The sequence below is a fragment of the Candoia aspera genome, chromosome 3 (assembly GCF_035149785.1).
Source record: "Candoia aspera isolate rCanAsp1 chromosome 3, rCanAsp1.hap2, whole genome shotgun sequence".
Classification (NCBI taxonomy): domain Eukaryota; kingdom Metazoa; phylum Chordata; class Lepidosauria; order Squamata; family Boidae; genus Candoia; species Candoia aspera.
This window is the reverse complement of record NC_086155.1, coordinates 140882161-140887304: the sequence shown is the minus strand read 5'-3', so window position 1 is coordinate 140887304 and position 5144 is coordinate 140882161.

Genomic DNA, 5144 nt, shown 5'->3' with positions numbered 1-5144 from the left:
TCCTTCTCCTGACCTCTTTAGATGAGCCCAAGCTACAAATACAATAATTTAGAAGTTTGTGTACAGGTTTAGAAAAGGCAGAGGAACTAGAGACCAAATTGCCAATATCCGCTGGATCATGGAAAAAGCCAGGGAGTTTCAGAAAAACATCTATTTCTGTTTTATTGACCTATTCTAAAGCCTTTGACTGTGTGGACCATAACAAATTGTGGCAAGTTCTTAGCGGTATGGGGATACCAAGTCATCTTGTCTGCCTCCTGAAGAATCTGTATAACGACCAAGTAGCAACAGTAAGAACAGGCCATGGAACAACGGACTGGTTTAAGATTGGGAAAGGAGTACGGCAGGGCTGTATACTCTCACCCTACCTATTCAACTTGTATGCAGAACACATCATGCGACAAGCTGGGCTTGAGGAATCCAAGGCTGGAGTTCAAATCTCTGGAAGAAACATTAACAATCTCAGATATGCAGATGATACCACTTTGATGGCTGAAAGTGAAGAGGAACTGAGGAGCCTTATGATGAAGGTGAAAGAAGAAAGTGCAAAAGCTGGCTTGCAGCTAAACCTCAAAAAAACCAAGATTATGGCAACCAGCTTGATTGATAACTGGCAAATAGAGGGAGAAAATGTAGAAGCAGTGAAAGACTTTGTATTCCTAGGTGCAAAGATTACTGCAGATGCTGACTGCAGTCAGGAAATCAGAAGACGCTTAATCCTTGGGAGAAGAGCAATGACAAATCTCGATAAAATAGTTAAGAGCAGAGACATCACACTGACAACAAAGGCCCGCATAGTTAAAGCAATGGTGTTCCCCGTAGTAACGTATGGCTGCGAGAGCTGGACCATAAGGAAGGCTGAGAGAAGGAAGATCGATGCTTTTGAACTGTGGTGTTGGAGGAAAATTCTGAGAGTGCCTTGGACTGCAAGAAGATCCAACCAGTCCATCCTCCAGGAAATTAAGCCAGACTGCTCACTTGAGGGAATGATATTAAAGGCCAAACTGAAATACTTTGGCCACATAATGAGAAGACAGGACACCCTGGAGAAGATGCTGATGCTAGGAAGAGTGGAAGGCAAAAGGAAGAGGGGCCGACCAAGGGCAAGATGGATGGATGATATTCTAGAGGTGACGGACTCGTCCCTGGGGGAGCTGGGGGTGTTGACAGCCGACAGGAAGCTCTGGCGTGGGCTGGTCCATGAAGTCACGAAGAGTCGGAAGCGACTAAACGAATAAACAACAAAGTCCTCACTTAATGACAGTAATTGAGACCAGAATTTCCATCACTAAGTGATGCGCTCATAAAGCACAATGTCATGTGACTGCGTCACTTAGCGATGGCAATCCCAGCAATCCCCAGTTGCTGTTGTTAAGTGAGGATAATGCAGGTTAAGCAAGGACCTCACATGATCAGGATTCCTGACTTCCTGACTGCTTCCCCGCTGACTTTGCTTGTGGGAAGCCAGCAGGGAACGAAGATTGGAAATTGCAATCACGGCATGTGGGGATGCTGCAACAATTGGAAATCTAGCTGATTGCCAAGCGCCTAGATCATGATCATGTGACCAGGGGGGTGCTGCGAGGGCCGGAACTTCAAGGACTGGTCATAACTACCACTCATTCAGCGCCGTCATAAGTTTGAACAGTCGCTGAACGAGTGGTCATTAAATGAGGCCTACCTGTATATCCTTTAAGGAGCCAACAATCCAGAAATTCAGAGAACTTGGGGTGGGGATATAGTATAAATCAACAAGATAAAACTGAAATGATCTCTTACTTAGCAACAGAAAATTAATGCATGAGGTATAAATAAGTTAATGAATAGTTTGTTCTTGTATTTTACATATCTAGGAGGATGAATATAAAAGCTGGAGGCTTCTTATTACATTATGTGTTTACTTTTAGGTCCTGAGCTGGATCAATTTCAGTTAATTTACAGAAAAGAAATTGTAGCTAGGTCTACTTTTAAAAATTAAAGAGCTATAATAGGAAAAAAATCAAAATCAGATTGAAGGGCAATGCATTGTATTCCCATACGAAACTTGTTTCAAGAAATCATATTTATGCAGCTCCTATAACAGTGAATGCACTCAACTACCTTTTGCCTCAACCATTCTTGTGGAAATCCATTTTTTATTCACAGGAGACTGAGTGTGCTATTAATGCCTGAACCCTAAACTCCACAATAAAGGTAGTCCTCGCTTAACAACCCTAACTGAGACTGGCAACTCCCCCACTAAGCAAAGTGGCCACTAGCTGGGAAATCATGTGACCATGACTGTGCTTTCCAGCTCAAAACTGACAAGACTACTGTAATGATGTCATTACATACATGACAACTACTCAGTTTCACACCTTCAGCTTTTGTTTGCCTCCTAACCACTCCCCTGCCCTTTGGAATGCTGGAGTGCCTGCTTACTCTCTTGTACACATGGAAAGCAATGCAGTCACACTGGGAACCGCCACCACGCTATGCAAACAGCTTACTCTCTTGAAACCTCTCCAGTCTGTCTGTGAGGCTGGGGTTGGGGGTAAACAAGCGATTTTGATCCTTTATCATTGCCAGTGTGATTGCATTGCTTTTGATGTGTAGAAGAGCAAACAGTTTACTCTTTTGCAGTCCCTTCCTCTCCATTATCTCTGCTCTGCATGGAGGGGGGAAGGGTCAGGCAAAGGAGGGATTGCCTACAGAAATCACTTTTTCTCCCCCCCTCTCCCGCAGTGCAGAGAGATTGGAGAGGAAGGGATTTCAAGTGAGTAAGCTGTTTGCGTAGCACACCCGCAGTTCCCAGCCCCAGGTTGCTGTCGCAATTGCATTGCTTTCCATGTGTAGGAGAGCAAACAGCTTACTCCCTTGCAATTCCTTCCTCTCCAATCTCTCTGCTCTGCAAGGGGCGGGAAAAGAAAAAAACACAGGCGCAGGACAATGCGTACTAACTCTAATGGTGATCATGTGACTGAGGAATGCTGCAAAGGTCATAGATGGTCGTAAGTGAGGACTACCTGTAAAACAGAGATTGGAGCATCTTTCAGAGAGAAGGGTGGGGTCAGTCTGCAGTTTTTCAGATTGAATGTGACTCCAAAGAGCTGCCACATAACTGCAAATTCCTATCTTCTTTGCAATGTCAGGTCTTGTGGTGTCTTAGTTATTGAAGGAACTGGAGCAGATCAAAAATCTCCCTAGTAAAACATTTTGTTCCTAGACCAGCCAGATGCCAGTAAGCAGGATAGGAATGTCTGATTATCCTCTTGCTGGAGCTGTACTCCTATTTCTGATGCTGGGTAGGATATATTGCAATATGGCAGTCACAGACATTCACCAGGAATTGATTTAAGGTAAAGGTAAAGGTTTCCCTTAACATTAAGTCCAGTTGTGTCCGACTCTAGGGGGTGGTGCTCATCTCCATTTCAAAGCCAAAGAGCCGGTGTTTGTCCGTAGACACTTCCGTGGTCATGTGGCCGACATGACTAAGCGGAACACCATTACCTGCCCGCTGAAGTGGTACCTATTAATCTACTCACATGTGCATGTTTTCGAACTGCTAGGTTGGCAGGAGCTGGGACTAGCAATGGGAGCTCACCCTGTCACACAGATTCAAACCGCCAACTTTCCAATGGGCAAGCTCAGCAGCTCAGTGGTTTAAGCTGCAGTGCCACTGCGTCCCCTTAAAGAAACAACCAGATAATTATCATGATGAGCAAATTCTATAGATTGACTCTGCTATGTGTGAGCAAAGCTTCCTTATGTTTTCCCTGAAGCTACCAACATCATTATTCATTGGAATTTAGTTGAACGACAGACAATTTTCTACGTACCCCTTAAATTTATAAATATCATGGCTCCACCTCCCCAATATTTAGTTTTTTGAAAAACTAAATAATACAAACTTTAAGATTATTTTGGCCATCATTTTCTGCACCCTTTCCAGTTTTAGAAGCTTGTTGTTGTGTTAAATGTCCAGCTGAAACAAAGCTTAAGAGGAATCCAGTGTAAATGAAAATATTCTTCTTACTTTCTTCACTGGTCTAAAATCTCTTATTTTATTCTCTCTGTCAATGGTCTGCATAAAGCTTTATGTTAAGAAATGGGGAAGGAGTGATTCAAGTGAAACTGTTTAGCATCATCTATTGGTAAAACGTTGGCATTACTTTTCAAGCAGACATTCAACCCACAGATCGTTAGCAATGCTTACACCACATGATTATTTATCCTGAAGCCAGGTATCCACAACCAGGAGCAAGTAGCTGCTAGCAAAGGTTGGAACATGGGAAAGAGAAGTTATGTCTAGAAAACTTCAGTTCCTTTTCCTTTAAATCATAGAAAATACTTCATTCCAGTCAAAGTTGACTTCCTAATAATCTCATGGACACATCCATATAGTTTTCTTGGCAGCCACATAGAAGTCGTTTTCCATGTGACATGGTCTTCTTCTTCCAGGATGTTTTTCAACTTCTCCATTTAATCTATAGCCCTGGAATGCCTTAGTGGTCTCCCATCCAACTATTAAACAGGCCTGCCACTACTTACTGTAGCTTCCCAGATTCAAGCAAGACTGATCATGGGCTGCCACTACTAAGACTGAAATTGGAGCTATTCTCAAAGTAAAATAATTTCTTGTATGTTTTCTATTTTTAAACAGTTCAGGAAACCAATTTTTGGCTAAACTAGCCAAAGTCCTTGTGCTCTGATACTTTTACAGTACTATCTTAGGCAAAATGTGATTGTAACACTTTATTATTGCATGTCTATTTAAAGAGTATTCAAATCTATAGTAAATATATATGTTTGCCACATCCCCTCCTTCACTTCTTCCCTCCTTTCCTTATGACTAGGCTAGTCTATTGTAAGACCTCAGTATGTAATAGAATTTTTTAAAAAATGATGTAACATGGAAACAATTTATTTTAGAGCAAATAAGAACTCATGAAGAAAGTTGGGGATGCAGGGCTAGACTTTAATATTTTTTTCACAATGCTGCTGACAAGCCTGAAGATAGCATAGAACTGCTTTAGGGTTACAATCTTCAAGGCTTGCCCTGTCATTAGGAACGGGCCGCCTCATGGAGCAGGTTTTGCAGGGCTGGCAGGAGTGATGACCTTTGAGTGACCAAGTGATGTGTGTATCCCCACAGCCAACTTTGC